Consider the following 13,017-nt stretch of genomic DNA (forward strand, 5'->3'; position numbering starts at 1 on the left):
ACCCACTGAGCCACCCAGGCGCCCCTAGTATTTTATTTTTAAGTGATCTCTAGACCCAACTTGGGCTTGAGCTTACAACCCCAGGATCCAGAGTCACATGCTCGACCAACTGAGCCAGCCAAGTGCCCCCCTCCTTTTACCTTTTTTTTTTTTTTTGTATCAAGTAGGCTCCTTGCCCAGATGGCACCCAACATGGGGCTTGGATTCATGACCCTGAAATCAAGGCCTGAGCTTTGATCAAGTGTCAGATGCTTAACCAACTGAGCCACCCAGATGCCCCTCCTTTTGCTTTTTAGTGTTGCTCCTAAGAAATGCAAAGTTCTTGGGAGGTCTTGTATTCTGTTTCTGTTGGACAGAGCATCTCTAGAGCCCACTGTCCCACTGTGGTCCCTGGTGTGGTCATGAAGCCTCATTCGTTAAAGCTTTCCCAGAGCGGAAGATGGAAGCAGCTCAGAGGTAAAACAGGTGAGTGAGATTTGTTCTGCATCAGGGCTAGGCTAACAGTGGTGTCTGAAAGAAGTTTGTAGAACTGTAGAAGTGGAAGCCGCAGATTAACATCTGTACTGTTGTACTCATAGTTTCATCTACTCTGCTGTGGAGGATTCCGGTCAGCTGCAAATCCTTGAGACCCCTCCCATCAGAAGGTGCTTCTGCACCCCCGGCCCACCCAGCACCCCACCCGTCAATTCTGGGCAGGTGGGACCGCTCTCCCAGTTCTGGGCTCAGCCTTTACATTTCCAGCCTATGGTTTCTGCTTCCTTCTTCTAGAGCCTCGAGCCAACATAGAAGAAATCGCATCCCCCCTCTGGAGAGCGGGACTGCATGGGAGAGAGGGAACCCGCTGAGCCCAGCCTGCCCAATGTCTACGCTGAGGCATCAGGACATCCAAGTGATGCTCTCTTGGATTCCTCAGACCAGACCAGCCACCAGCCCCACTGATACCAAGTATCCCAGCTGTACTACTGGAACAAACAAATCACCCAGCAGAACCTGCCCAGATTCTTGATCCAAGAATTTATAATAAAAATAAAATTGGTTGATGTTATAAGCCACCAAGTGTTTAGTGGTTTATGAGGCAGTATTAGTTAACAGGACAACCTACAAATCATCCACTGTTGGCTCATGTTTGCAAAAAGACACCAGCGCTCTGGTCAAATATTCATTCTGTCACTCACCATGCCTTCAAGAACACAAGTGTCTTGAAAAGGAAGCAGTAGAGAGGAAGGGATATTAAGGCCAGTTGGTACCGAGCCCTGAACTCCAGGCTAAGGAATTAGATTTTATTCACTAGCAGTAGAGAGAGAGCCACTAAGTGATTTGAACAGGGAGTAATGTGATCAGAGTTGTGGTTTAGAAACATTACTTAACAGCGTTGTGCAAAATGGGTTGGAGAAGGGAAAGATTAGGAGCGAGAAGGCCGATTAGATCATCCAAAAATCCAACGTCTCAGATGAAAAGCAAATTGTCAGAGTCCAAGGTAGGGACAGAAGGAAAGTTCCTGCACTTTGCAGCTAGGAGACTTTGAGCCCTGGGGAACACATGAGAACATTTAGGGCTGCTTGTGTCACAGTGACAGGTGGACATTCCTAGCATTGGGTGGGCAGGGTCAGAAACGTTCAATGCCCTGCAATGAGAAGACAGTCCCACCAAATGAAGGACTGTCTTACCCACTACGCCCTGTTGAATGATACGGGTAGATAGGACACTCTACGAGAGGCTGAGTCAACAGAGCTCAGTACATGATCAAAGGGAGGAGAGCAGAGGGGGAGATGCGAGTGGATGGCCTTGTGGAGGTTTCTAGATCTGATAACTGGTATCATAGACAGATGGAAATTCAGGGAGAGGAGCCAGCACGGGCGGAAGCCACAGAGATGGGGTGCTCGTGAGGCCTCCAGCTGGAGGTGTCTCACAGACAGCTGAGTGGGTGTAGGGACCCACTCAGAAGACAGGTCATTGCTGCCGGTTTTGTAAAGCCAGAAGCTCGCTGTCCCACCTATGGTCTCCACCAGTCTATAGGGTCCGCAGACCCTTGCTTTAGGTCTCCCTCCTCCAGCGGGCTCTACTCTGGCCTGGGTCTGGCCTTAGCACATTGTGATCGTCAAGGCCCAGAAGGCTAAGGGGAAGGGGTCTTCCTTCATGAGGGGAAGAGCTCTCCGAAAGGAAGAAAAGAACATTTCAGGAAAACACAAGCTTCTCCCTCTTGTGCTCTTCCTCGAGTCTATTCAAAGCTAAAGCCTGTCTTCCCAAGGGCTCATCTTGTGCCTACTCTCTTCTTAAGGACCGGTGAGAAGCAGCCCACCCCATTTCACTGGGGGGGGCCCATGTCAGATCCGAGTCTGCCCACTGCTTCAATCTGTTCCCTCTCCTGCCCCTCCGGCCTGGGCCAAAAGGCTTGTTTCCTGTGTGAAAAAGAAAACAGTAGGAGGGTCTATTGTCATGACTGAGGTGCATTCCCTGGCATGGAGATTTGGGGGCCCGGAGCAGCTGAGCCACACCTTTGCTCCCCCAGGGGCAGTATTTGAAAGTGACGTCACCCTAATACCGGATTCAAATTCACACCTTTTAACCTTAACAATCATCTGAGATCCGTATCCAGTTTGATTCGGCTAAGATGCCTCGATATTCTAAATTATTTGTCTGCCTGGCACGGCAAATAAACATTTGTGAAATTCATTTCAAAAGATGTTAACACTGGTGAAACCCACGTGCCCCCAGAGGGATTATACAAATTTCCATGTCAAATATTTGAGGCAAAGCACTTGTAGAGAAACAGTGTTTTTTTGTGTTTTGATGCCTTTCATTTCCATAAACTAGATTACTTTCTGAAATTACTTTCACACAGAGAACAGTTTCTATTGAATTCCAGTCAGTGAACTCCTCCGAGTGTGAGGTGAATAAAATATCTCGGGGCTGTGGGGCTTCCTTGATGCATACGCACCCGTGTTGTGTAAGGAAGGCGAACCAAGTTGAGATGTTATCTTTAGAGAGCTCATGTACCCAGATCTGCTGTCTTACGGTAATTGCTAAACAACCAATTCATTTAGAGCCTAACAAGGAAGCTCTAGGGCTTTCTCTTTCCTCCCCCTCATCTCTCCTACCTGGCTAACAATGACTCCAGCTCTGTTGTTAACTGGAGATTTGCTGGCAGGCAGCTGCTTGCTACTGCGAGGTTCTCCAACAGTCAAGTTTTATCTGCTTCTTGCAAACACTGATTCTGCCAAAAAAATTCTCACAAAAAAATTTGATCCGAGGAAACATTGTCCTATTGTCCTAGTTCTGTCAAGCCCATAAAATTAAAATGGACGTACTTTTCTTAAAGGGGAAAAGAGAGAGGAAGAGAGAGAGGGAAAGTAGTTGAAGGCCCAAGGAGAAGAAAGCCACTGAGTTAAATGTTACTTGAAACAAACAGGCATTTCCTGTAGGTGTGGGCTCTGAGCTGCTGTGTGGCCACCGAACAGGGATTCCTGTGGGGGTCGGGGGTGGGGACAAAGGGGACAATCTCTCTTTAGATAAAGCCACTAGAAGGTCTTATCTTCCAGGGCTAGTAAGGAGAGCTCTCAGATTTGGGGGAAGACATTTCTTAGCAAATCTAACCTTGACCAAGTTTCAAATGACCAAGTGATTAGCACGTGAGCGTTCCTGGGCAGCCAGGGTGCGGCCCTGTAAACAGTTGTTGCCTGGGCGCTCCCACCGGAGAGAGAGGGAGAAGGCAAGGGAAGGGCCTAGAGCAGGGAGGGCTGGGTTTTTTTTGTTTTTGTTTTATCCGGAGAAGCAGAGGTGAAAAGAACAGTTTCCAGCTTGACTCCTCCAAGTGGAAGCCACTGGAGGGTGTAAACCGAAGGGCCAGCGGATGTGATTTGCTTTTTTATAGTCAGATCACCCTGGCTGCCAAGTTTAGGGTAGACTGAAAGGAGAAAGGATTAGAAACTGGTTGGAACTGCGAAAACGAGATATGATGGTGGTTTAGAGCAGAGTGGTGATGGAGGAGATGCTGAGGAAAGGTTGAATTCTGGATTTATTTGAAGGCGAACCAATCCTTTCGGGATTTGGGGCTCATATCCCGAAATATGATATTTCGGGATATAAGGAAGAGTAAGGGATGACCCCAGTTTGTTGTCCTGAGTAGCTGGGACAATGAAGTTGCCACTGACTTGCATGGAGAAGGCTGTCAATGGAAACCAAGGCTGGGGCATTCAGTCTTCATTTTAAGATGTCTGTTGGACTTCCGGGTGGAAAAGTCAGGTAGGCAGAGGGCAGGACTTATCAATTCAAGAGTCATCTATTTACAGGTGTTTTTTTAAAGCCTTGAACTGGATGAGATCACCAAGGAGGTGAAGATGAAGATAAAAAGAGGTCCTGGGGCACGTCAACATTGGGCATATTTGCAGCTTATCAAACTAATTACAAATGCAAAATAAGCTAACTTTGTATAGAAAAAAAAAATTAGCTATCTGATCCCTTCATGGGCCCTGAAGGATTGAAACACAGGATGTGTACATTATCAAGGAGACAAGGCAAGGTCACTAGGAAATGATGACATCCAAGGGGCTGGGAGGGACAGGGGGTGATAGCTATCACCTTCGGAGCATACTGGCCCAGGAAGGGGAGGGTGTAACAAAGCTCATGATGCAGATGTCACTACGGAGTTGACAGAAGGCAAATAGGAACAGACCGAAGCCCAAGGAACTATCCCTCTTTGCACATTTTCTTTGGACTCCTGTTCCTCCTCACTCTTCACTGCCCTCACCCGCAACCTTCCAGGCGGTGCAGGTGCCCACACGTGTGCACCTTCCCCTTTTCTCACGAGGAAGAGACTGGAGACACTAGACTCCACAGGGCCGGCCTGGACTCCCATTCCCCATCCACTCACCTCTTCCTTTCTTCTTCATCTCCCTGCCACCGCCCAGCATTTCACCAAGTCTGTTTACTGTCCTAGCCACTGGCTTGGAAACCCCATGAGGATGGCGACTTAATCCGTAGTGCCTGGAACTGTCCTTAGGATACAGCAGGCGCTCAATAAATACGTACTCATGAAATGGGTGATGTGCTAAAAGGCAGTGAGGGTTAGCGATGCCAAAACCTACTAGTTTTTTTCATCAGCCATCCTAGCCTCACTTTTCTGAACTCCAGAATGGAAATCCTATCTACCGATAAGTTGTGAGAATTAAAATTAAATGAGATTATGGACATTGGGGAGGGTATGTGCTATGGTGAGTGCTGTGAAGGGTGTAAACCTGGCGATTCACAGACCTGTACCCCTGGGGATAAAAATATATTATATGTTTATAAAAAATTTAAAATTAAAAAAAAGTCAGTTTTTCACTGATAATAAAAAAAAATCTTTACCAATTGCACAGAAAAAAAAAATTAAATGAGATTATTTTTGTAAAGTGCCTGGTCTATAATGGCCATACAAGAGAAGTTTTCTCCCTACCGCTCCTCCCCTTTGGTCCCAAGAGAGTGAAGGTAGAGAGTCCCAACTCTGATGTCCCTAATGCAAACTAGCTTCCAGGATGGTGGGTTCTCTCCGGCGTCTTAGCTTCATATGGAGGAAAGTTCTAAATGTCAGAGAGTGAATGTTAATGATTAAGAACTGAATTTTTTAAAAAAGACTTTATTTCTTTATTTGACAGAGAGAGAGAGAGAGATCACAAATAGAGAGGCAGGCAGAGAGAGTGGGGAAAGCAGGCTCCCCGCTGAGCAGTGAGCGCGATGCTGGGCTCGGGGGCTCGATCCCAGGATCCTGGGATCATGACCTGAGCCGAAGGCAGAGGCTTTAACCCACTAAGCCACCCAAGTGCCCCAAGAACTGCATGTTATAAGATGCTCTCATAACATGAAAATAGCAGGATTACCATAAAGTACATCAGAAAAGAACTAGATAACATTTTCTCAATGACAACTTGGCTCATAGCAAACACTGGATAATATCTGATGAATGAATCAATGAACAGGACAGTGAGCGCAATTAAAATTGAACCTAAAAGTAGAGGCTCTACTACAACTTGCCCTTGATTATCAATACATTTCATCCTAATGAAAGTAGCCTACACTGCATTTTCAAGTGCTCTCATTTGTCAGTGGAATTCCCTTTGATCACACACTAAAATGCAAAATTTACATTTCTGCATTGAAAAAAAAATTTCCATTCGATTCCAAATATCTTTAATTTTCCCAGCAAAGATGTTAATTTCTTAGTAAGTTGGCATGAGATTTAAGCACTTCAAACATCCCTCATTCTCCCCAGTCCTTTTTTATGCTTTCTACACTGTACAGAAGTTGTTTCTTTCTACTTGTAAGATCCTCATGAGTGCCCAGGGAAGTTCTGGGCACAGAATAAATAAACGGAAATGATGCCAAGAGGAAGGTTATGATGTTTGCCATCAATAAGTGAGTAACGGCGTGCTCAGGATAGGCTGTGGGCAAAGCTCCTGAAGGCTCAGTCCCAGAAGGGTAGTTTGAGGTCATCTTGGAGAAGTTGTTCTTGGCGCTGGAACCCCCAGAAGATTGGGGTGGGCCGGAACTCTTCTTTGAAGTAACTTCTCCCAGGTCAAATGGACTGAATGACTGTGATTCAAAGTCTATCAAAAGGAAAAAAAATTAAATCTTCTTCTTGGCTTGAGACATCCATGCCAGATTTCTGCCTGCAGCAAATTTTCGTGGACAAGCCGGGCAACAGTGAGCATATGGGTGTGCTACGGAAGATAGCAGCCAGTGGGAGGCCTCTCCCGAGGCAGCTTCTGCTGAGACTCGGCTGAGGGGCCCATCCAGGAACTAGTGCTCAGTCTGACCATCGTCCCACCAACCCCCCCCCCCAACTCCACCCCCAACCACTCGTACCCCTGCCTTCACTTCTTAGGCTTTGAGTCTGCTCTGCACCGGGACAGGCTTTCCAGGAAAAACAGGAAAGTGTTTGCCATTTGCCGAGAGGGTCTGTGACTGTAGGCCTTGACTCTGATGCTCAGGAGAACTTGGAACAACCCGAGAACTGATGTTTTTGTGCGGAACAGGGCTGGAGAGGGCAGAGGTAGGGCGAGGATCTGAGCAGCCTCCAACTTTACAGGCACTGGGCTCGCTTCCCTTTCCGCCTCAGTTAGGACCAGGAGCCAGGGCATCCCAGAGGCTCCCCAAGGGACAGGACACATCTGATGTGTGACCCTGGAACCTTGGGACCCCTCCCAAGGCATCCGTTCTGGGAAGCGGGGCTGGAACACTTGGCCTGGCTCCATCGCTGACAGCCTTCTGGGGTAGCTGTGGTTTGAGGGCTACAGGGCGCTAACAGCTTTCCTGTGCTCATTTTTGTTTCATAGGTGCAACCCATCTCTGAGGCAACAATTACTCTCACACGGATGAGGAAACCAAACTCATGGAGACTTTGAGGTACTGTCTGCACTCAAGTAGCTAGTAAGAGGCAGAAAATCCTGGAATCAAAACACAACGCCAAATGCAGTCTCTCCATGCATTTTCTGCCCTGTAGATTGTTCTCTTCCCTTCTAGCCGGTGAGGAAACGATGGACCGGCTGGGCTTACTCACGGAGAAAGCCTTGCTGGGTCATCCAGTCGCCTCTGCACCGTCTCCCCAACCCCCACCTTGAGATGTAGTAAACCCAAAGGAAAACACAACTGCAGCTTTGCATTATGCTCTTTAAAGAAAGCAAACTTTATCTTTGCAGATTCAGTGCCAATTCCTAGGACATTGGTGGTCCTCACCCAAATTAGCTCATGGGAAGCCACTGCAGCTTGTCCTTGCTCGATATTATATATAATTATGATTTATACTTAGCTTTGGTGGAATTGGATAAGGGCCTTAGAGGGACACAAATACAGACCTTAATGCCACCTGGCCTTTGCCATTCTTAAGGGAAAACAAGGCTATGGGAGCTTTCCTCCACAACCTTGTGAGCGGCTGCCTGGCTAATCTTTATGGCCAAGGATGTTGACTTTATCTGGGTTATTAGTTAACTAGATTGGTTTTCTCCTTTCTAGTGTCCCATGGATGACTCTGGTTGCTTTGTATGGACGGATGACCACCTGTTGAGAGACAGACGACCTACAGACAGCATGTAAACTATCTTTTTTCTGGTTATGCTAACACGGGCAGCTGGAGAAACCTTAGACCCCTCTGATGTCTGATTTTTGTGGTCACATAGAAAGCTCTCTTGACAGAGCCTCAAAGGTTACCTCCATCCCCAGGTGAACAGAGTACCCCATAAGTCCAAATAAAATCAGTTCCTAGCAACCGAACAGTTAGTACTTTACTGACTCAAAATATCTTCCAAAATACCTGGGAACTTGACTGATGGAAGATAGCAGTCCCCAACCGACCATTCTCTCCCCAGGTGGGATTAGGCCTTGCAGTACTGCTCAATAAGGTTCACACTCCTGGCAGCCACATTAGCTCTGGAGGGACATTTTCACCTCAATCCCCTCCATCCGTCTACCCCCTTCACCAGCTGACCCATGCCCCTCCCCCACAGCCACACCAGCACAGACTTCCATCTTCACCTGTGCCTTCTCCTGATGCTTCCTCACCTCTCTCCCTCCCTTCCCTTCCTCATCACACACCGCCCCTCAGGCTTGGAAGCAAGGCCTTCCTGCTTCTGGGGGGGTATTCACCAGGCTCTTTCTTGGGAGACGAAACACTGTTTTAGAGTCACGTCAGGAGAGAAATATTTGAGAGTTGGAGTCTTACTCCAGCTCCTTGCAAAAAAATATTTACACTCGCGTGAAGAAGGGCGAGAAGCCCCCCAACCACACACTCAGGGCCTCTGTTCTTGCCTGTGTTCCCACCACCTAGAAAAGGAACCCAGCTGGCCGGGGAGCTCCTGGTCCAGAGGAGGCCTCCTGGCTAGTGAAGATGCTACAAAGGGATCTGCCTGCCATTTTTGGGAGCCAAGCAAGGCCTCTTCTCCAGGGCCTCTCAGGCCAGGGTGACCTGGGAGACAATAGTGGGGTGGCATCTCCCCCACCTCCCTGGGGAACCAGGTCACCCAACCCCGCCCCCCATCTGCCCATGTGGGGTTAATGCCCCTCCCCCAGGAACTTCCTGGCTGGGCCTTCTCAGGAGGCACGTGGCCAGCCTCGCCACACGGCAGCACATTTGGAAGCTTTGGCTCTGTTTTTCAGGTGCTTAATGCTTTGTGAAAACAAATACCTGGAGAAAGCAAACTTTTCTCGGGGATGCAAATAACCATGGATGTGCTTTGTTTTGTAAAGACGGCTGAACACTGCTGGTTGCCTGAATGGCTTTATTACATGTGTGAGCCATCGGAAATGCCGCCGCACTCCCAGTCAACAGGGGCGATCTGTAACCACAAACTCGGTGACAGAAAGACAAATGAGGAAATCTCAGGACCCAGTGAGGCCTAATTAGTATCCATACAGGAAACTCTCCAGTAACCTGGCAGTTTGCAGCCGGGGGAGGACACGCGCGGCATTGTCTTAACCACAAGTTCATCAAACGCGTAATTAGCCACCGGCCACCAGCCACCTTTGCAAACTGGGTCTGAGCTGCTGCCAATCCCAGACCGGCCGGCGGGTGTCTCTTAACAGAAGGCTAGGTAGATGTACAAACACTGTGCTCTCCAGCAGGGCCAAATAGCCAGGCCTGTCTGGCTTTTTGACGTGGCGGACTCACAATATTTTCCCCTGTGTTAATGAACTTGGATTTCAGGGGTCGGTTCCCCTCAAGTTACCTCCAAAAGAAGAAAGCCCAGGGCATCACTTTCTGTCAGAGTTGAGGGACTGCTATGGAGAGAGTTGGCCTGTAGAGGATGACCTTGGTTCAGACAATTAGTTTCCATCGTCGAGAGGCATTAAACACTTCCAACAAAGAGAGATATTAGAAGCCTGGCACTTCTAACCTTCCACATCCAGCATGGTGAGAAAGGCCTCGGGATCCCCACCTTCCCATTTCAGCACTGCAGAAAGAATTAACTGGAAAATATTGTCTCTGCAAATAAAAAATAATAGTACATCCAATTAAGCATGACCAATAAAGATTAAAGTGTGTGGCTTTTCTTTCTGGACATATCTGTCAATTCACTCTAGGACCAATATAGACTATTTCTCTCAGGAGGTGAGATTACAAAGGAAGAAAAATGTTCTCAGAGCTCAGTTGGTAATTAATCTTTGCATATGACTTCCTCATAGTTCCCATTAATTATCAATATTCAATCATGCATTAAAAATGGATTTTTCTTTGACAGAATTTAGCTGTTTATAAGACTTACTGTATCAAACTAACTTCTAATATAATCACAGAGCTTGGCCTTGCAAACCTTCATTACATTTTTACAAATCCTTTAGCGGAAGTTCCCATACAAACACATTAATAATAGCCAATTCGGCAAAATCAACATGCAAAAAACAATACCAAAAGCAAACATAAGCATACCAACCAGCTGCAATGTGTGGCCTTTATTTGGATTCCGATTCACACAAACTAGATTTTTTTTTCTTTTAAATTATGATATTTTGAGATGATTGGAAATTGGACATTGACTGGATATTGTTAAGAAACATTATGAATGTTTAGGCATGATAACTGTACTGTGGTCAGGTTTAAATGTTCATGGATAATATGGTGTCGAGATTTGCTTCAAATTAATAGGGGAAGGGGTGACTATAGGTAAGACACTATTGACCATTAATTGAAAAATGCATGTGGAAGTTTTTTATGTCTTCTCAGCCAGGTAATACAGGAAAAAAAAGGCAAAGTATATGAAGTCGACACAAGGATTGTTTTTCTAAAGATTATCAAGTAACAATCACTTAATAATATCAAAAGCCACTTCTTTCTGAGGATGACAACTCTAAACCGGAGGAGTCAAACCAAAGACCTGCTGATTGAACCGGGCTTGCCCTTCTGCTTTGTCAAGAATCTGAACTGTTTACTAACATAGCAATTTCTTAACTAACATAAAATCAGGATCTTCTGCCAGATTCCTGGCTTCTTTTGAAAAGTCACAAGATTGGGGCACCTGGGTGGCTCAGTCAATTAGATGTCTGCCTTTGGCTCAGGTCATGATCTCAGGGTCCTGGGATCGAGTCCCATGTCAGGCTCTTTGCTCAGCGGAGAGTCTGCTTCTCTCTCTCCCTCTGCCCCCCACCACTTGCGTGCTCTCTCTCTCTCTCAAATAAATAAATAAAATCTTTAAAAACAGAAAAGAAAAGGAAACTCACTGCTTCAGCAACCCCAGTTGTTGCTTAGCTGCAGTTGTTGGTAGCTGAACAGAGGCTACCCTAGTGGATGGGGTAGCACTACTGGGTGTCAGCCCCTATCGCACCCACTGGACTCATTGCCATTATGGATAGACTGGGCTTTGGTCCTCACTCTTAGAATAGTCCTCCAGGCATGCCTGGGTGGCTCAGTCAGCTAAGCTTCTGCCTTTTGGCTCAGGTCATGATCCCAGGGTCCTGGGATCGAATCCTCCATCAGGCTCCCTTCTCAGTGGGGAGCTTTTCAGCAAATACAACCAGCCACCCACATTTGCAAACCAAGCCATTGTTTACCGGACAGGGCATGACTCTCTCTAGGGCTACAAAGGACTTAATAGACCATCTAGCCTGACTTAGCCACAAATTAGACTCCCCAGGGGCGTTAAAAATTTTCAAAGTACAAACTTCATTGGAGGCCTTTAAATCAGACTCTTGGGGGTGACATGTAAATCCACCCGGCCCTTTTATGAGCCTAGCCTTAGGCCTACATGGGCTCCACCAGTGGGCAGCCTTCGATGCCTGTGATCGCCTAGATAAGCCCCAGACTTCTCCTGCCTTCACAGAGCCTTCCACTGTTCGTGCTTCAAAAACGTCTTCTGCCTGCTAAAATCCTTTCAGCTCTTCAAATGCCACCTCCTCCCTAGGCCTTCCCTGATCTAATTCTCCAAGCAAGGTCTTTCCCCTTCTCCTGACGCCCCACAGCAAGTCATTTATAGCTTTCTTCTAAAGTGTACTCTGTGCAACAGCCATTTCATACACCTGCCTTTCATTAGATACTAGACCTTAATCCGCTTGAGGCCCAGGGTTGGGACTCCACTACTTTACCCCCGGCATAATGTTTGGAAACCGGTATTCCAAGATGTGAATGAAATAAATGGATGCAAGTTGCGTTAAATAATTGGGATCCCATTCGTTTGATCATCTTAAGTAACACCCAGATATTTTTTAGGTTTGTTTTGCCTTTTGTCGATTTTTAAGATGGGGGGTTGGAGGATGGGAGGTATTAATTTCATTTTTGAGGGGCACCTGGGTGGATCAATGGGTTAAAGCCTCTGCCTTCAGCTCCGGTCACGATCTCAAGGTCCTGGGATCGAGCCCCGCATCGGGCTCTCTGCTCAGCAGGGAGCCTGCTTCCCCCTCTCTCTCTGTCTGCCTCTCTGCCTACTTGTGCTCTCTGTCAGATAAATAAATAAAATCTTAAAAAAAAAAAGATTATCATTGATTTCATTTTTGAGATGGAGATATTGATAGTAACAAGAGTGTCCTTGCTCCAAGCCATGTGGAACTGATGACAGAAAAGGAGCTGGAAGCCCAGCTTGCTGGCTCTCCCACCTGCCCTTCTTCTCTCGCTGCCCCATTCTGTGTGCAGCAGAGCCATGTCACATGATAAGGTTATTCCAGTCAGGGGGTCAGGAGCGCTGGGGTCAAAGAGGAGAGCATTGTGTTAGAAATCGAAGCTGCTGGAGACTTTCTCAAGTTAGCAGCTGTGGGACACCCTGTTCTTATTACCATCCAGGTAGGACTGAAGGTCCTCCCACCACCTTGCCCTGGCCCTTCCCACGAATGAGAGCACTCAGGCAAGCTGGCACATAGTAGGTCCTCAACACATGGTGGTTATTGATGTAGTATTGTTACTTAAGGACTCTGGCCAAGTCCAAATGCAGAATGAGGAGCATGTATGTTGAGTGCCCCAAAGCCCTCGGTCACTGGCCTTCGGGAAAAACCCAGGGCAATAGTGCTTATTTTCTAAATGATGGAGCCTTTTCAGAATTAAAGAAGGCTATGGGTCACTCTTCC

At 47.1% G+C, this 13,017-nt stretch overlaps 1 long non-coding RNA gene across 1 annotated transcript; it reads left to right on the forward strand.

Annotated features, from left to right (window-relative positions):
• The first annotated feature begins 4,054 nt into the window (after nt 1-4,054).
• On the forward strand, nt 4,055-9,981 carry LOC116590013. The gene is made up of 4 exons (XR_004285483.1): nt 4,055-4,242; nt 7,311-7,380; nt 7,987-8,063; nt 9,127-9,981. It is a non-coding gene; the product is annotated as an uncharacterized LOC116590013 (long non-coding RNA).
• Nucleotides 9,982-13,017: the final 3,036 nt, after the last annotated feature.

The sequence above is a fragment of the Mustela erminea genome, chromosome 5, assembly GCF_009829155.1.
Source record: "Mustela erminea isolate mMusErm1 chromosome 5, mMusErm1.Pri, whole genome shotgun sequence".
Classification (NCBI taxonomy): Eukaryota; Metazoa; Chordata; class Mammalia; order Carnivora; family Mustelidae; genus Mustela; species Mustela erminea.